The sequence below is a fragment of the Crocodylus siamensis genome, chromosome 4 (genome assembly GCF_052110815.1).
Source record: "Crocodylus siamensis isolate JL-2025a chromosome 4, ASM5211081v1, whole genome shotgun sequence".
In the NCBI taxonomy this organism is placed as follows: Eukaryota; Metazoa; Chordata; order Crocodylia; family Crocodylidae; genus Crocodylus; species Crocodylus siamensis.
Genome location: NC_143398.1, coordinates 143,183,705 through 143,203,901, shown reverse-complemented (window position 1 = coordinate 143,203,901; position 20,197 = coordinate 143,183,705). Strand labels below are relative to the sequence as shown.

Genomic DNA, 20,197 nt, shown 5'->3' with positions numbered 1-20,197 from the left:
AACGTGCAGTGCAAGGGCTGGTAACAGCCTGGCCAAAGAATACAAGAAGTGCTAAGACTCTTTCCCACCAGTTTCCGTAAGACATCCTGAAGGGGCCAGGTTAGTATTTCACAATTTATACTGCGTGTGAGTTTACAAAGAGAAAAATCTCAGAGCACTTCGGGCAGAAGTGACTGAGTAACAGAGTAAGAGGCTTCCTCTGTGACTTCAAAGAAGACATCGCAAAGCAAATAACTTCTCTTCGCTCAGCTCCTGTTTCCCCATCTGCCTGCAAAACACTGAGTTGAGGACACCAGATTGACTGTCAGCCCTTGAGGGATTTATACACAGGACAAAGACGCTTCCTACACTTTGGAGATTTGATCCTGGACAGCTGGACAGCAGTCTCCCACCAATGGATACAAGGTATTATTTCCATCATCTTCAGGGGCTTCCACTGTTAGAGAAGACTGATGCTAGAAGTATTACAGTTTATTGCTCCTAAAACATCAAATGAGTGATACTAGTTATCCTAAAAAAGATTTATGAGCATAACTTTTCTAATATTTCTCTTCTGATTATAAAATTAGATACAAGAGTGTAGCACATTTTATTTTGTTTTCATTAGGCCTCTATTACACAATACATCATCTTGGACAATCCAGCAGCAGAATATTACATTTCTGTGTGGAGTTCATCCCTGGTATTGGGCAAAGATTTTATAATTACACTAGCAAATTGCCCATCAAGAATGATAGATGAATTTCAAATAACAAAAACAAATAGATTTTACTTTTTATATTTATTAAATAAATTATTTATAAAATTTAAATAAAATAGGCTGAACATTTGAAGATACCAATCCCTTCCAGCACTTGCTCTCATCCAGTGGGCTGGAGGTGGGCCTATGCATGCTGCCACCCGGCCACCACCTCTTCACCCTCTGCCCTCCCCGCCACTCCCGGCACCCTCCTGGGAGGAGCTCAGTAGAAATAGCCCTGGCCCCTGACTTTTTTCCCCACAGTTCTTGAAGTTGGGATCATCCTGACATGGTCACTATATAAATGCTAAGGTTTAGCAAAGAAATTTCTCTGAAGACACAAATGTTCTATCTCTTACATTTTTCAAGCTATTTGTGTGTAACAGCATTACGGACAGACAGACATGCAGACAGACTGACTAGGCCCTTTATATATATACATGTACCAAATTCACACAGTTGGCAAAAGCCAAAAATGATGTGTGCTAGAATACGTTGATTTTAGAAATGAAATAGGCAGACTTTGAAAAGAAATCTTGATTAGGCAAATAGTTCAAACTGCCTTGAATGAGAACATGATCATGGAACTGAGGATTGACAACAGGACTGTAAACAAGGGATAGGGAAACAGGATCACCTTGGTGTTCTGATCTTTATCCCAGCTTTGACATTTGTCATCTTCATTAACGGAATGGACAAAAGAAACCAAATAAACAGAATAAACCACATACTTACATAATTTGACTGTAAGAAGAGTGTGAACTGAGAGGTGCAGCAAGCACAAATAGGATTACAAGATCAGAGGGAGAACTGAAAGCAGTTGAGAAAGTTGTTCTGAGGGTGAAGAGAAGATAAAATGGAAGGACTACACCTGATGACAATAATCTAATACTTGGTTAGCCAGTTGCAGGAAGAAATGGAGACCCATAATGCTGAAAGATGTAGGAGTAAGTCTATATAACATATTAGATAGACTATGCTTGAAATGTTATCACCTACTAGCACAAAAAATAGGGGAAAAAAACCCATACATTGTCCCTTGTTTGATAGCTCATTTCTTACTGTTGCTAAAAAGGCTGCACCTGGAATACTGAGTGCAGTTTTGAGCATTTATGTTTGATTTTTTGTTTATTTCTGAACACAGGTTGTGTAGCTGACTGCACAGGGCAGAAGAGAAATGGAATAATGTGTTCAAAAATGGAAGCTGAAATTTAGCGTCCCCACTTCATAGTTAGGGACCTAACTAGGTAGCTGGATTTTGAAAATAGCTGAGTATTAATCAGCCCAGTTGGACATCAAAAGAGCTTGCTGCTTTTGAGTTGGATGGCTTGTATTGACACCTCCACATGGAATTGTAATCTCAGTTTTAGACTCCTAGGGCACCTAGATATGAGCATGGAGGCTACTCCAATGCACTGTAATTATAGAATTATATGCACTCAATTAATTGAGTCTGCTGGAGCACGGCAATTACTGCACTCCAGCATCCCCATGCTTCAAAATGGTGGTGGGGGCACTTGAACTAAAACTCATTGAATGAGTACCATTTTTAAGCGCAGGGACACTGTTACATGAGACATCGCAGCGCTTTAATTAGAGTGCCTCTTAGAGCTGCTCTAATTAAAGTGCCGCCCCCCCCCCCAACTCCAACCTCCGGGCCACATGTAAAAGTGCCCCTATATTTAAATATTTTTTGCCATAGTTCCTGCCCAAAGGAATGCAGCATCAAAACAGGAGGAAAAAAAAATCAAGTAAAATAAGTAATGGCAGTCAAAGAAAAAGGCAAGGAAAGCAAATTATTAAATTACAAAATTACTAAATTATTAAAAGGCCTGGAGGGTTTGACTTGCAAAGGAGTAAAGAATTAAATATGAATACCCAACATTGTGCCCTCAGTAGCTGAAAGGCAAAATTAAATAACTATTAGAGATATTTAAAGTGTATGAAAACCAAAGAGGAACATGGGTTGTGTGGGAGGGTGCAAGGATGTATAAATAAGTCTGAAGGTGTAAAGGGGGGGCTGTCCCTTTGTCAGCCCATGGGCCTCTGCAGCAGCCTCTCCCACAGCTGCACAGCAGGAGAAGGCCGGGAGTTGGGTTGGGGACACTTCGTACTGCTGGCGCAGCTCATGCAACAGGGGCCAGGGTGAGGAAATCCCAGAGGCCTGCCCCCACTGTGTATAGCTAGCACTGTATGTAGCCCCTGGCTGCAGAGAGGTTGGATGGCCCTGATGCAAATGTAAGGGGAAAGACTGTCCTATATAGTAACCAATAGAAAATCCTTGGCAGGATTTTCATTTAATTTCAGATCGCATATGGCAGTCGTGAAAGCCCAGCCACAAATGTATTCCAGTAAAAACTCAGGCCTGCGATTGACATAACAACCCTGGAGTGACCATATAGTCTGGAGCATTGTTCCAACAGACAGGAAAAGGTACAAGGCACACTCCATACACTAATTCTTTAAATAGCCCTTTCCTCAGGTGTCCATTTATTGTTTGCAACAATGTGAAAATATAAATAACATGCAAGAACTCATGTGCAAACACAGCTAGTTGTACCCAGAGACTTCCTAACCTTGGCAAAAGTCAGGAGCCAGAGTCAGAATTGGGGAACCAAAGGGTTGAGCTGGAGCTGGGTTTGAGCATGCAGTTCCAGGTAGGCTCAGGAGTATTGCTATGGAGATCTTTGCTCAGACGGTTTGCTACTATCTGCTTTGGTCTTTAAAGTCTTGTGTGGGAAAGGCCCTATTCCTGCAGCCCTGGGGAATGATTCAGCTTAAGCCATGGCAGATTCCAGCTGGGGCATGCATGGGACTGAATCTTCCTCAGCCGGGCCTAAGCTCATTACACTTGGAGACACTCCCAGTATTTTTCATACAAAGGACATAAATTCAACTACTGGCTCAGATTTGGGCACCTAAGGGTAGGATTTTCATAGAAGGGCTCCAAGGTCTAGGGTGACCAGGTTGTCAGAATCAGTGGATTTACATAAGATATAAAACAGGTGGAGAACCAGGCCCAAGTGCCTTCAAAGTCTAATGGGGCCAAGGATCCTGCCATGTAAAGTGTTCCTTAGTCTGACAGGAGTGAAAAGCTTCCCCCACCCCAGCCACATGGGCAGCAAGAGGAGGGGGCCACAGCCCAGTGCTTACATTGCTATTCAGAAAATGACCCCAGGGGTGCTCTTGAGCAGCTGCTGGAGTTAATTGCTTCCCAGTGCTTGACTTCCTGCACTAGCAACCCTCTGCACAGGGCAGAAAATGAAACAAAAATATCTTTCCATCTCACCACCTCTTTCTGTCCCTCTGGGCCTTCCTGCATTTTTGTTTCCTTTTCTGAATCCTTACGTGCTACCTCAAGCCATAAACTGCATGCTTGGGGCAGCGAGAGGGAGGCCTGGTGCTTCCAGAGTTTCCCAGTTCGTGATACTATGAAGTCATTGAGACTGCTGTTGCTGCTGTTCAATTTGCCACTTAACAAACAGAAAACCTAACGTTTGTATCCCATAGTGCTCCAGAAATGAGTAAGGAGGCTGTAGTGTACACGGATGTGACATTTCGCACTCCTCCTGAGCAGCTGGGGAAACAGAAACGAGAGAAGTCCAGGAATAAAGGTACCATGTGGGTGCAGGCGTCTGAGACTCCATTTTTGCTCTTCTTGGACTTTTATTATCCACATTACAGTCCCCACCTTGATCTTCCTGGTATCTGCTCATAGTCTTAAATGCAGGTTTATTTCTTGAAGTGTCAGGCACAGTTGTTTAGTGTTCTGATAACTTCAGACAGGCATTCAAGTTGCCCTAACATAGGACTTAGCAACCTGAGAGCAGGGAGCAGCCTCCATTGTACCCTCCAGGCCAGGGAGGACGAGGCTGAGCAAACTGAGCCCACATCTTTGCCCACCCAAGTCCACTGCTGCAGGAAGTTCTCCAGTGAGGCTGCTCTGGGCTTGCCCTCATGTGCCTGTTCTCAGATCTGATAGGGAGCAAAGGCTGAGAGCATACTCTTAGGGTAAGTCCAGAGGAACCTTACTAGTGAACTTCTAGGTCAATGGACTCAAGCAGCTGGGGTATGTGCAGCCCCAGGCTCCTTGGCATCCACTTTTTCCAAGGCATAGACAACTCTGAATATATCAATGCAGTTAACTGCTTATTTCAATAGTTGCTTGTACTTCGCACGTTTACCAAAATATTCAGGTTATACAGTGTGTGCAGAGGGTTGTAATAATCATTGAGCAAATTTAACTGTAAAGCCATTCATTTCTTGATTTTCAACAGGGACTGGATATCACAAAAATGATGATAGAAGTCACATGCTGAATTCATGACCCCCATTATGTAACGTTTCTTGATCCCTGTGTTGTGAGTGCCTACCATGAAAAGTGGCAGTGTCATTGCTCTATTAAGATTTCAGTCCCATACACCCATTGGACTTCTGTACTCCATGGCAGTACTCTAAAATATGGCATGGCATTATTTATTTGGTGTAACCCACTGGATCTAAACAAGGTGTTGACCCACACAAAACTAAAATGCTGGACCACTTCTGAGCACCTGAGAAGCCATGGGAGTAAGGATAACCTGGATAAGGGTACCATTTGCTAGAGACTGCTGAATCCATACATACCACTATTTAGCTGTTTAAGTCCAATGCCTTTTTTGGGCTGTGGTCCAACAAAAAGGGCAGTTCACAACATGAGGATTCTGGATTTGAAAACTTAACATGTAAGCATGCAATCACTGAAATTCCCACAAGAAGCATTAGTGTGACCTTGTTACAAGTATTCAATCTTATGATTAAATGTTAATAACAAAAACATGGTTTTAAAGCAGTTTTATATAGCCCCATGATATAGTGGAATTAGGGCCAGATTGTTACCAGTTGATGTGCATGGCAGTGATCAGAGGGCAACATGAAAGGAGTTCCCTGCCTTCTCCTCGATGAAGTACCAAGGTACTTTCCTCACTGATGCAGTGACTGTCCTCCCTAGAACCACAGGGCACTAGCCATCCCAAAAGGATGCAGGGCAGACAAAACCATGGCCCTGACCAATTCATCCTCCAAAAGTGAGTGGGGCTTTGGGAATCCTGCTACTTATCTCCAAAGATGGGGAGATGAGTGCTCTCTGCCTGTGTGCTCTCTGCTCTCTGCGGGGTGGGGCTCCAGGAGACAGAATACCAACTCCTGTTTCAGCAATAAGAAAAAAAAAAACCCATGGGTCTTGAAGTTTGAAGTTTTTTCCCCATAATTCTGTACTTGGTCTTTAAAGTTATTTTTTTGTGCTGCAGCTCTGGCGTGGAGGCTCATCTCAGGGATTTTGGGAATTTTCTGCCTGGCGTTACTGTTAGCAGTAGGAGCCTTGGGAGTTAAAGGTGAGCTAAGAAGCTATTTGGGCCCAATTCTTATTGCTTTGTGCAACTCCCGGTTTGTAAATCACATGGAGGCAAAATGAAGAGCTGGAAAACACCTAGCACCTCACAACATCACAGCACTTATTTAGGTGCTGTGCAAAGGTACACGGTCAGGGGGCATGGCTGGGCATGAGCGTATCTGGGTTCCTAGTCCAAACCCCAAACTGATGAGAAACACTGACACTGACTCACTCCCTGGGATCTGGAAACTCCCTCTGTGCAGGACTGCCCAGCAGAGGTAGCTGCTGAGCCTCTAGGATAGCAGACCCCAAAAGCTACATCACTATATGACAGAGGAGCCCAAATGAAATGTGGCCTTTCTGGTGCCATCCTAGAAAATCATGAATGTGGGATTTAAGGAACCAGGTTCTGACCCAGGGCACAACCCAAGCCATGTGATAAGAGTGTTGCTTTGACACATCAAGCTAGAAATGTGAAATTTTTTTTCTCCAGCCAAGGGTTTTCCCTGGCTGTCCTAAAACAGCCCTAGTGCCTTTCAGCAAAGAATTTCTTCCCATAGTTCTGGCCTTCTGCTTGGAGTTTTAGCATCAAAAAGGGCAACTATCATCACTTCTGGCATCATCACTTCTCACTTACATGCTGGAAATTTTCAAACTAATTTTTCCATGAATGTTCACAGTGTTATGATTTCTCACCATAGTGTTGTGTTGCTTGTTTAAATGTAAATTGTTTACTTTCTTTTTTCTTCTAAAAAGAAAAGATATGTGAGATATGACAGAAAATATTGTAACAGGTTATTCTAACAATATAGTAGATAGCCTACTCAGTTGTAAAACTCAGGGCAGAATTAGATCTTTTTCTGATAATCTGTAGAAACAGGCTGTGATTTAGCTTTAAATATTGTACTGCTTGTATAACTATTAATATCTTGGCTTTAAGTTTTTCAGGTCACTCATTTAGCAAGTAGACAGCAAGTATACCTCAACTTACAGAAGGAAACCATCAAAGGTGAGAAGGTAAATTTACCAGAGTGTGGACCAGGAAAATACAGGTCAGCTGAATGCAACAGGACAATATATTTTATTATAAGTACTGGAATTTCAGATAGAAATTCTGAAAGTTCCCCAAGGAGAAAGACAGAAAAAGGAAAGGTTGTCAGGATGGGAAAAAGGCTTTTTAAGCTTTAGTGTATTCAGTTTCTGGTACTTCCTGATGCTCCGTATCAGTAAATGAGTGGTGATCAGTGCAGCCTGTGAACCAGACTCTTTCTACTTCTGATACTAGACCTAGACAATAGGGGTGTATGAAGTGGGCCCTATTCAATTCAGATTTGGATTTGGCTGGAATTAGGGACAGTGATTCAATTCTTTGATTTGGATCACTGTCCCTGATTTGATTCGGCCGAATCCAAATCTGAAGATTTGATGCTGATTTGGAGAATCAGCAATTCAGACATAGACACAGCTTTAAAAGTTTTTTCTACATACCTCGAGGTACCAGTGTGGCTTGTGAACGCTGTGAAGCTTTGGCAGATGGAGTGTCCCACAGGAGTGTGTGAGGGGGGTGGTCCACATGCTCGGCAGTGAACCCAGAAGTGGACCGGAAGTACTTCTGGTCCACTTCTGAGTCTGGCAGAGAGTGCACTGGGCCCCCCCCCCCACGCCCCTCCCAGATCAGTGATTGGCTGTGAGGGGACCACGGGTGCCCCACCAGACTTAGGAGGCACTAGTTGCCCAGAGAGTGCACTGGGCCCCCCCAGCATGCTCCCTGGCAGACCTGGAAGTGGACCAGAAGAGCTTCTGGTTGACTTCTGGGTCTGCTGCCGAGCACACTGGGGAGCGCCCCCCATGCTTCTCTGGGATACTCCATGCGCCCCAACACTGCACCATTCACGAGCTACCTGGTACCTAGAGGTATATAGAAAACCCATTTAAGCTGTGTCTATGTCTGAATTGCCAAATCTTTCCGAATCTTTCCGAATCAATTTGGAGTTTTCCGATTTGATTCAGAGAGATTAAAAGGTCCACTGATTCAATTTGGATTTGGAGATTTGGCCACCAAATTGAGCTGAATCTCTGCCTTTTGGACAGCCCTACTAGACAGTCACTTTGCTGGGTCTGGCAGTATTGCCTTCTATCATGATGTCTTTTCTACTTGGCTTTATGCAAGCCAATGAGCACTTGGAGCAACCAGCAATTAGCCTGCCCATAACTAATTAGCCTGCTGTGTGAGTGCAGCTATACTGCTTTGGGTTTAGGCATCTGCCTGTCCAGAGTGGCACAATGAAAAGGAGGTAGTGCTGCCATGGAGTTCATAGAATCATAGGTACCAACTTTTATTTTTGGTGGGGACCATCACCTAAGATGATGTCTCTCACCCCTAGTGACACAGCTAGAGCAGAGCAGAGCCCGTGAAGGGGGCTGGGGGGCAGATGTGGCCTGGCTGCTACAGGCTCAGGGCTCCCCACCCTGCTTCCCTCCCCCTGGGAGATCTGTGTCACCATGGCAAGATGCCTCTTGCCTGCCCGGCAGCAGCAGGGGGCACAACTCTGCACTGCCATCCCCGCTGTTGCTAGATGGGCAGGAGGTGCCTTGCTGGTGATGTGACCATCGTGGGGCTCCTGGGGGAAGGGCAGCAGGGCAGGAAGCCCCGAGGCTGCAGCAGGCAGCCTGCATCCACCCTTTCCCCATGCACAAGTCTAGAGGAGGCATGTACCCCGCCCCCAATCCACACTCCATGGGAGTGCATGCAGCAGCTGAGAGCTGCCCTGCCCATCCTGTGGATGAACCACCTGAGGCTCTGTCCTGCTGCCCAGTCTGGCCCTGGGCCCCATGAACTGCCCTGGCTGGGCAGCTCCCTCAGTCCCAGCCCTGGCCCCACTCCCTCCCTCACCATGGGAGCCTCAATCTGCCACCCCCAACCCCAATAGACTTACCTGCAGACAGCTGGAGGAGCTGCTCTCCACCACTAACTAGGGCTGTATTCCTGGCCAGGTGCACGTGTGTATGTGTGCATACATGCATGTGGCACCCTCTGCATTCTGCTTCCCACAGCCGGCAAGGGAAAAACTGCCGTTTCCTGTGTTTTTCCACAGTGAATGGAAAACACTGATCTCTGCATGATACTTGGAATCCAGGACAAATGCTATCCTAGAGTCATGCAGCCCAAGACAGGGACTTAATGTTCCCATTTCAGGATTGTCCCACCCAATTACAGATGGGTGGTCACCCTACCCTCTTCACAAGGGGGGCCAGAGCCCTTGGTTCACTACATACTCAGTGCCTATACATAGACTCATAGAAAATTATGGTAGGAAGGGACCCCAGGAGGTCATCTGGACCAGGGGTTTTTGAATCATTGTACCCCCAGTGGCCGGACATGGAACAGTGTACCCCGGCCGCTGACCAGCGCAGTATACGCCCTGGCATGCAGCTGGATGCCAAGTGGCAGCAGCCACCACATTTGAGCTTCCCTCACCCGCTGCGTTCAGCTAGGCAGGGCCTGCACGTCAGCGTGGGATGGTACATAATGGCGCTCTGTCCCTGTCCACCCATGCATAACCCCTAAGGCCTTCTCAAGTAACCCCAGGGGTATGTGTGTCCCCAATTTACAGTCCCTGATCTAGACCAACCCCCTGCTCAAAGCAGGACTATCCCCAACTAGAACATCCTAGCCAAGGTTTTGTCTAGCCAGGTCTTAAAAACCTTCAAGCGTGGAGATTCTACAACCTCTCTAGGTAACCTGTTCCAGTTCTTTACTATCCTCCAGGTAAGAGAGCTTTTCCTAATATCTAATCTAAACTTCCCATTGCTGAAACTTGAGAGTGTTGCTCCTTGTTCTGCCACCAGTGCAAACGGTCTAAGTCCATCCTCTTTGGAACCATCCTCTGGTGATGTTTCTGCTTTGTAGTGAACAGCCCCATTTGTGTCAGTCCTGTTTGAGGGCATCTGGGGTCACCAGCTGGGTATACAGAGAACACTAGTGAGTGGCTATGAGACAGATAATATGAGACAAGCCGCTGGGAGTCCCAGAGAGAGCATTGGTTAAGGACTGGGGTAGTTCTGTTAGCAGAGTAGGGAGTGGAGTGAGCTAATGGGCTGTAAACTGAATGGACTGCAGGGAGATTTCCCCAGCTCTGACACTGACATTATATAATCCTAAAAACACTCTAAGTTTCCCAAGAGGGAACCCCCTCACACACCCTCCCCCCGCAATGTAACTAGCAAATGCAAGGACAATAGGCCAAGCAAACCAACCACTAGTCTCTTTAATGAACAAGATTCGTTCCACCAGGATCAAATTGCCATCAACTGGGGCTAGGTCCATGTGCCTCAATAGTTTTGTCATACCTGCTTTAAAATCAAGTGTTCTGAGACTGGAACAAGTTGGAAGGATTGAAAATGGTACCACTGATTGGAACCATAAACTGGGCTTTCATTTTAAGGTTTGACAGCTTTCCCCTGCCCACAAAAATGGTTTCTCCATGGACAGAAATGCTACCATTTTTCTGACAAAACCCAGTCTTGGATGAAGAGTCAAGACGCCTGTTCTGCAAATGGCTCCAGACTCCTTCAGACAGAGAGCAAAGATGAACTGGTAGAGTGTCTTTTCCTTTTTGAACATGCAGTGCATGTTTTTTTGGGGTGGGGTTGGCGGGGAGGAGGGAGTTGCAGGGAAATCAGAAAGGAGTGGGGGTGATTGGAACATGGTTTCATTGGGCACCTTTTGTTTTGTTCATTTTTTTGAGGTCTATTCCTTTGCCCCTTGTCTTCTCTTCCTACCATTAGAAACAGCATTCAAGGTCCAAGCTATATTTGAATGCACTAGATTAGTATATTCAAAGTACAGCTATTTCTTTGGCCAACAGCACCCATGAAAAGGCTGTAGCTGGTATCACATACCTAGATCTTTGATTCTCTAGCCCAAGTGATTTTTACAGATGAGTTAACTAGATGTGGCCTTCAGACTAAGTTCAGACCCAGGCTTCAACTTTTGCCTCAGAGCTGCAGGGATACCCTGCAGCCCCTTGGCCATCATGCCTGTTAGAACTATTACTGACCTTTAAACTAAAACCATACACATCTCAGGGCACTACTCCATGTCACCCATTCTTTCCATAACCAGGGCACAGCATGTGCGCATTGTACTGTGTGGTTCCTGTACCTCAGAAGTGTGCCTCGGCAGGCATTGTGTAACAAATGAGAGTGAATAGAGCGCAGTTAGCAGAGTTTGGTTTCACATTTTCTAGAGAATCTAATGTGCTTGGAGAAGATGAAAACTATGCTTAGTCTGGAGAATAGAATGGCTCAAGCGTGAGGCTTCCTCAGCCTTGCAGGACTTGTTCACCTAATCACCACACCCGATATCTAAACACCATGGAAGTGGGCTGGGACAGAAGGCAGGTAACAGTATGAACTGATTTTGTTCTTATTTAGGATTTGATAGATCCACTGGCAAGTTCTCACTGGATAGGATTGCTACGTGACAAGGCCAGTGGAGCCTGGGTTTGGGAGAATGGCTCAACTTTCACCAATGACCAGTAAGTTCCTGAAATATCTGGAAAACACTTTTTCTTATAAGAATGATTGTAAGGCTTCCCTGGGGTGACTAAACATGAACCTGAAAGACAGTCAGGCTCCCAAGGTCCTTAGCTCAGAAACATTTGCAATAATGGAAGTCACAGATCCAGTATGAACCAAATGATCAAAGTGATGGCACTGAATTGTATAGAGACAAAAGTGCACTACTATCATGCTGAGGGGTGTAAGCTTTCCTGCATTGATTATTTATTTCTTCTTTTACTCCCTCACAAGCACTTGCACCAAATATACTCAAGGATTTTTTAGTTATATCCACTCAAGTTATTTACAGTTGTTCCATTGGCTCTAACAGTATTTGGCATTGCCTTCCCCTACAGTATTTAGCTTGCAGAGAAAGAGAGACAGTAGCAAAAAGGCAGTGATGGAGATATGACCAGAATGGCTGGAAGTAACATTATGATTATTTCTATTATAGGATCCCTTTTAAAAAAGGACGCTATGGCGGGAACTGTGCAGTTATGATACATGGAGGATTTTCCTCAGATGACTGTGCTTTTAGAAGACACTACATCTGTGAGAAGTCAGTTCTTTCAGTAAAACCTGACATGTCAGCATGGGATGGAACATGGATACCATGAGAACTGTGTCCCAGCAAACCACAAAGCAGTGAAAAACATCCTTTAATACAGACTGCTGCTCTCATTTTTTCCTCTTCAGGGGTTGGATTGATATTGTAGCAGTTTAGCACATGTTGTTGTAATAGCATAGGGCTCACTCCTATTTTCTTTATCGTTGTTGGTGATCCCTCACAATCAAGGATGATCACTCCCATGTGTCGGGTAAAGGGTTGTAGATGAGTCTGTTGCTGGCAAAGAAAGCCAATCCTAGAGAAGGTGACTCTCTGGCAGATGCCATATGTGGTGATTAAAGGGAGGGTCAGACCATGAATTTCTCAGTCTTGTTTCTTTTCCTTCTGTTTCTGTCATTTTTCTGTTTACACAGAGAGATGGTTTCCCTCAAAGTAAGATGTACCTTTTCTCATAAGGTGTTACCATGTAGCCCTGTCCTGGGCTAGTTTTTCCCAATTTGTGGTGTCAATGCAACACTTCTTAATGTTCACCTTGGTGGTGTCCTTAAAGTATTTCCTCTGAGCCCCACATGGTTTCCCCTTGCGGGCTGGGGACTGGGGGAAGCAGAAGGAAGGCGATCAGGCAGGGGGTTCCACATGCATGTGCATGTATACACATGCACATGGCAGCCAGGCAGCATGAAAGCAGCTCCCACAGCTCCCCACAGGTAAGTCTCAGAGGGTGAGGGGGGAGTTTCCCCCATAGCGAGGGAGGGAGGGAGTTGGGCTGGGCTGGGGGTGCTGCCAAGCTGAGGTGATGCATGGGGCCTGGGGCATGAGATCCGGGAAAGTGTGGCCACAGGATGCAGGCAGGAAGTGGGATGAAGCTACAGACAGCTCTTCTGGGGGTGATGGGGGTGGGGGGCGGAGGCTAGCTCCCTGCCACTGAGTGCACTTTCAGGGGGCATGGAGAACACATGCTTCCCAGGTCTGTGCATGGAGCAGTGGCAGATGTGGGCTGTCCGCTGTGGATTCCCCATCCTGCTGCCCTCCCCCTAGGTCCTCCGTGTCCCAGTGGCAGAACCTGGCCTGGTAGGGCAGATCAGGGTGAGGCAGCCTGGTGTAGGGTGGGGTGGCTCAACGCCACTGCCAGGAGCCCGATGTTACCATGGTGAGTGCCCCCTGCCCCCCCGCCTCCCAGCAGCAGTAGGTGTGTTGGCATAAAGCTGTACTCCCTGCTGCTGGGTGGGCAGAGGGTACCTTACCATGATGGCATGTTGCTCCTGGTGGTGGCATTGATCCTCCTCACCCTTGTCTACCCTCCCACACCAGATCTCGTCCACTGGGTGGTGGAGGCCCTGGGGGGTAGGGCAGAAGGGCAGGGAGCTCTGAGTCTGCAGTGAGCATCCTGCATCTGTCCCCATTCTCACAGGCTCTGCACTCCACTCCAGCTGCAGCAGCTGCCACCTCCTATGGCAATATTTACCAACTGCAATGGAAGTCTAAAGTGACTCAATAAGGTACAAAGATACTCAGTAATCTGGGTGACTGTAGAAGAGGATATTTTGAAAACCTCTGCCCACTTAAGAGTATGCACTGGCTACTACTAAAAACATGTGGGCTTCCAGTGACCCTGTATAACACAAATGAATACATGGCATGGAATCTGAAGCCATGATCAAATGATGCATAGAAGCAGGGCCAGGACCTTGCTGAATTTCCTGACCTGAAATATAGCACTTTGTTGTCCTCTCAATGCTCTGGTCAATGCCTGGCCACCAAACATAACTCTAGGCTAAGGCTTTCATCCTCATAATCAGTGGCGACAGGTAGGGGGTGCAAAGGGATTCATGTGCACCCCTTGAGAGCACTGGTGCACCCCCTGTCAGGCCCTGCTCCCTGTTTAGCCAGTGGGCAGAGGGGCAGGCGGGAGCACCAGTGCCCCCCTGTGAGTGCTGGCCAGGGAGTGGGCCTTCCAGGTCAGCTGCCCCTTGTTGCCCCCCCCCACCCCCCGATCAGCAGGATCATAGTTTCATAGTTTCATAGTGGCTAGAGTCGGAAGGGACCTAGGTAGATCATCTAGTCCGACCCCCTGCCTTAGCAGGAAAGAGCACCGGGGTCAGATGACCCCGGCAAGGTGCTCATCTAACTTCCTTTTAAAAATCCCCAGGCTAGGAGCCTGCACCACTTCCCCTGGAAGCTGGTTCCAGGCCCTAGCCGCCCTGACTGTGAAGTAGCGCCTCCTAATATCTAATCTAAACTTACCCTCCGCCAGCTTGTGACCGTTATTCCTGGTCACTCCTGGCAGCGCACGGGGGAACAGGGACTCCCCCAATACCTGCTGATCCCCCCTGACCAGTTTGTAGCAGGCCACAAGGTCCCCCCTTAACCTTCTCTTGTGGAGGCTAAACAGGTTCAGGTCCCGTAGCCTCTCCTCATAAGGCCTGCCCTGCTGACCCCTGATCATACGAGTGGCCCTCCTCTGAACTCTTTCCATATCGTCCACGTCCCTCTTGAAGTGTGGCGCCCAGAACTGGACGCAGTACTCCAGCTGCGGCCTGACCAGTGCCGCATAGAGGGGGAGGATCACCTCCCTGGACCTGCTTGAGATGCATCTGTGGATGCATGACAGGGTACGGTTGGCCTTCTTGACTGCCTCCCCACACTGCCGGCCCATGTTCATCGTGGAGTCAATGACGACTCCAAGATCCTTTTCCGTCTCCGTGCTGGCAAGAGGGGAGTTCCCCAACCTGTAAGTGTGGTGCCGGTTCTTCCTCCCCATGTGCAACACCTTGCACTTATCAGTGTTAAACCCCATCCTATTCTCATCCGCCCACCGTTGCAACCTGTCAAGGTCAGCTTGTAGCCTATTGCACCCTTCTAGTGCCCCCACATCCCCCCACATCTTAGTGTCGTCAGCAAACTTGAACAGGGTGCTTTCTACCCCGTCATCCAAGTCACTGATGAAGATGTTGAACAGTGCGGGCCCGAGGACCGAGCCCTGCGGAACCCCACTGCCCACGTCCTTCCAGGTCGAGAAGAACCCATCCACTACCACCCTCTGGGTGCGGCCCTCCAACCAGTTGGCGACCCATTTGACCGTGTGGGCATCGACACCACAGTCTCCCAGCTTTTTGATGAGGACAGGGTGAGAGACAGTGTCGAAAGCCTTCCGGAAGTCCAAAAAGACTACATCCACAGCAACCCCTGCGTCTAATGATTTGGTGACCTGATCGTAAAAGGCCACCAGGTTGGTCTGACAAGACCTGCCACTGATGAACCCATGTTGGTTGCCCCTGAGCATGCATTCCCCCACAAGGCCCTCCTGGATGTGTGCCAGGATAATTTTTTCAAAGAGCTTACCCGGGATTGAGGTAAGACTAACTGGCCTGTAATTTCCCGGGTCCTCTTTTTTTCCCTTTTTGAAGATAGGGACCACATTGGCCCTCTTCCAGTCCTCCGGCACCTCGCCAGAGCACCACGAGTGCTCATAGAGCCGCGGCCAGGGGTCCCGCAATGATCAGTTACTGGGGAACCCCCCCCACCCAGTCACTGGCTGGTGTCGGGAGGGTTACATGTCCCCCCTGACTCAAGAGGCATTGGACACCCATGCTCACAAAACTGAAATATCCTTCATGAAAAGCTGACAAAACAAATGTTTGGAGTGATTTTGGTTTGATCACTCACATCCTCCACAAAAAGCATTGTGACCAACAATAGGGACCATAAAAGGTGTCAGCTGGAGAGTTTTGTAGTTCAATATCGTACTTCATAGTGATATGTCTTTCACAAGAAAGAGTTTGTTGTCTTTAGTTTCCTTCCACCCCCAGCAACAGAAGTATGTGACCAAAGGTACTGTAGCCAAATGCACTCATAGAGCAGAGTAGTGCTGTTATGTACCTGTCCTCTCTAATTCAGTAGATGAAGGACTTGAACTGAGAGAGCAAATATTTACTATCAAAGTAGAAGGTGAGAGGTTTAAACAATGCTATCTTGATGCTATTAGATAGAGGTAAAGAAACCTTGGGTCTTCATGTAGACCACTACCTTGTCTTCCTTAGATTACAAGAAGGACTCAGCAGAGTGACTAGTGAATGTTGAGCTGTGAGTCCATGCTCACTTACGACAAATTAATACTTTTGCAACATCTGTGACTTCTACTGCCTTGGTTTTGATGCACAGTGGGATAAGAGCTAATCATATTCATGGTATGAACTATATAAAAGTATTTAGAACCAGATTGAATTCCACCTATTAGGTATCTAAGTGGGCTTGTACAGCTCTGTAATAAGTGATTGGTAGGTGTGTGCGAAGCAGACCCTGTTTGGTTTGGATTTGGATTCAGCCTGAATCAGGGACAGTGATTTGATTAATTGATTTGGATCACTGTCCCTGATTTGATTCATAGATTTCATAGATTTCATAGACATCAGGGCTGGAAGGGACCTCGGGAGATCATCAAGTCCAGCCCCCTGCCCAAAGGGCAGGAAATCAGCTGGGGTCATAGGATCCCAGCAAGATAAGCATCCAATTTACTCTTGAAGGTGTTCAATGTAGGTGCTTGAACCACCTCCACTGGCAGACTGTTCCAGACCTTGGGGGCTCGGACAGTAAAGAAATTCTTCCTTATGTCCAGCCTGAAACGGTCTTGCAGGAGTTTGTGACCGCTTGACCTCGTCATCCCTTGGGGCACTCTGGTGAAGAAACGTTCCCCCAGATCCTGGTGGTCACCCCTGATAAACTTATAGCTGGCATCACATCACCCCTGAGCCTACGCTTTTCCAGGCTAAAGAGTCCCATGTCTCTCAGCCTATCATCGTAAGATCTGTTTTCCTGACCTCTGATCATGCGCATGGCTCTCCTCTGGACTCTCTCAAGCTTCTCCACATCCTTTTTGAATTGTGGAGCCCAAAACTGGACACAGTACTCCAGCTGCGGCCTCACCAAGGCCGAGTACAAGGGGAGAATGACGTCCTGGGATTTGCTCAAGAAGCATCTATGGATGCAAGCCAGCGTTTTGGTCGCTTTACTAGCTGCAGCATCGCATTGCAGGCTCATGTTCATCTTGTGGTCATTGATGACCCCCAAGTCTCTTTCTTCTGTAGTGCTATCCAACGTAGCACTGCCGAGCCTATAAGGATGCTGCAGGTTTTTCCTCCCAAGGTAGAGAACCTTGCATTTTTCGGTGTTAAACACCATCAGGTTCTCGTCCGCCCATTTGCTGAGTTTGTCCAGGTCAGCCTGGATCACTCGCCTGTCTTCTGGTGTGGATGCTTTGCCCCAAAGTTTGGTGTCATCGGCGAACTTGGCCAGTCCACTCCTGACTCCAATGTCCACATCATTAATGAAGATGTTGAACAGTATGGGTCCAAGGACAGAGCCTTGAGGGACCCCACTGGTCACAGGGCACCACGATGAGTGACTGCCATCAATTACAACCCTACGCGTCTGACCACGGAGCCAATTTCCCAGCCAGCAGATCGTGGTGGAGCGAAGGCCACAACTTGGCAGTTTGGCCAAGAGGCGATCATGGGATACCAGGTCAAAAGCTTTTTTGAAGTCAAGATATATGACATCAATCTCTTCTCCCTCGTCCAGGTGATAGGTCAGCTGGTCATAGAAGGAAATGAGATTGGTCAAACAAGACCTACCTGCAACAAACCCGTGCTGGCTATCCCTTAGGATGTTAGCCTGGGCCAATCCATCAAGGATGGCCTCCTTAATAAACTTTTCTAAGATCTTCCCTAGGATAGAAGTCAGGCTAATGGGTAGTTAGCCGGATCTGAATCTGAATCTGAAGATTCGATCCTGATTTAAGAATCAGCAATTCAGACATAGACACAGCTGTAAAAGTTTTTTCTACATACCTTGAGGTAGCAGGTGTGGTTCATGATCGCTACGTTGTTGGGGTGCATGGAGCATCCCATAGGAGTGCAGGGGGCCTCTCCACATACTCAGCAGCCAACTTCCGGTCCACTTTTGGGTCTGCTGGGAAGCGCGATGCCCCCTCACCCCCCCTCCCGTGCCACCCTAGCTCAGCAATTGGCCACAGGGGGACCCCAGGTGCTCCCGCCCAGATCCAGGAGACACCAGTCACCGAGACAGGGGGGCGCCCCCAGCACGCTTCTCGGTGGACCCAGGAGTGGATCAGAAGAGTTTCTGGTCCACTTCCGGGTCTGCTGCCGAGCACCCTAGGGAGCCCCTGTGCCCGACCATGGCAGCATTCATGAGCTGCCTGCTACCTAGAGGTGTGTAGAAAAAACATTTAAAGCTGTGTCTATGTCTGAGTCTTCTAATCTTTACAAGTCTTTCCAAATCAATTCAGAGGGTTCTGATTTGATTTGGAGAAATTAAAGGGACCTCTGATTTGATTCAGATTCGGCGATTTGGCCACCGAATCTGGCTGAATCTCTGCCAAATCAAGGATTGAAGCATCTCACAGCCCTAGTGATGGGTGACTGGGGCACTAGAATAGTTTTCCAAATCTTTGCAATGTAAGGCATGGAACTGCATACCAAGGCTGAGATGTACAGACTGAAATGTATGGGGAATGATGCACCTGAGATGAAAGACCAGGTAGAGGTATCAGCTAGGAAAGGCGGGCTCTGGCAGAGCTGAGGGAAGGAAGACTCAGGAATGTAAGGACACAAAAAGGATGTTGTGTGTCATTGCTGAGTCGCACTAACATGTTCATGGAAAGAGTTTGCCCAGCACCATGTTTCATGCCCAGCGCTCTGTGCAATAAAGGGATTCCATTTGGATTGCAATAATTTAGATGTTTCTCAGAAAAGCCATGTGTTTAGAGCTGCTGTTTGTAGTCATATGTGTAGTGTGTCCATCAGACTCTCTCTGGAATACTCCAACACCAACATTTCCTTTTTAGACACGATGTTCACTATCCAGACTGGTAAAATATAGGCCACCATATACAAGAAACCCACAGACCAAGACATCTGCACAGAACCAGCAGTCACCCTAAAATACCAAGAAAGTTGTAATATACAGCCAAGCCCTCCAATACCACCAAATTTTCATTGAGAACACCCATGATTGTCACCTGAAATCTCAAAAGGGCCTTCACTCAACAAGGACACTCATCCAGAGAGATTGATCACACTTTTGAAAGAGTCACCCAGATACCACATAAAGAATTGCTGCCAGATGAAAGCCCCCCACCCAATGAATCACACACCACTGGTTATGACATATCACCTCTTCCTGGAACCGATACGGAAAAATCCTCAAACAGTTGCTGAAAAAACCACAATGTGTACCTTGTAAGGTGCTGGAGTGCTGGCATGCTTTAAAAAAAAAAAAACTGGGGCAGAGGGGGTTCATGGCAAGATGCACTGCATATTAAATACTATTAATAATCATTAATGTTGCTTTTTTATTATTAGCTTTATTTTTGACAGTAAATAGGGAGCTGTCAGGCAGGGAACGGGGCTGCCCCAGGGCTCCACTACTCGGGCCACAGCGGGGGGGCCCAGCTGGCCTGCACAGCTCCGTAGGGATGGGGCGCAGCCACCCTGCCCACAAAGGGACGCTGCCTGGCTGGGGCAGGATGCTGGGCTCAGGGGGCTCCTACTCGGTCTCTGTGTGTGCCGGGTGCATTGCTAGTGGGAGCTACAGCCACACGCTGTTCCCTGGGCTCTGGGAACAGCTGCCGCAGCCGGTGCAGCAGGGAGCCAGCTGGGAGCCTGCAGCGCAGTGTCTCTGTGCAGTGCCTGCCCCAGCCCTGGCCCCTTGAGGGGAGCTGCGGGTGGGCAAGGCTGGGACCCAGGCAGGCTGAGGCAGCTGCAGTGGCTGTTCCCAGGCTCCAAGGGGGTTCCTAGTGATCCCAGAGAGGGAAGTGCCCTGAGCCCAGCGTCCTGCCCCAGCCAGGCAGCATCCCCACGTGTGCAGGGTGGTTGTGAACCATCCCTGAGGAGCTGTGCGGGCGCCCCACCACAGGTGCTGCTGGGCACCCCCACCTGCC

The 20,197-nt window shown here is 47.8% G+C and overlaps 2 long non-coding RNA genes across 2 annotated transcripts; both read left to right on the top strand.

Moving 5' to 3' along the window:
• The first annotated feature begins 212 nt into the window (after positions 1 to 212).
• Positions 213 to 6,149, top strand: LOC149866661 (uncharacterized). Its single transcript, XR_016441789.1, has 3 exons — positions 213 to 405; positions 4,250 to 4,353; positions 6,028 to 6,149. It is a non-coding gene; the product is annotated as an uncharacterized LOC149866661 (long non-coding RNA).
• A 3,966-nt stretch (positions 6,150 to 10,115) lies between these two features.
• Positions 10,116 to 12,599, top strand: LOC149866660 (uncharacterized). The gene is made up of 3 exons (XR_016441599.1): positions 10,116 to 10,707; positions 11,547 to 11,650; positions 12,127 to 12,599. It is a non-coding gene; the product is annotated as an uncharacterized LOC149866660 (long non-coding RNA).
• The last annotated feature ends 7,598 nt before the right edge of the window (positions 12,600 to 20,197 follow it).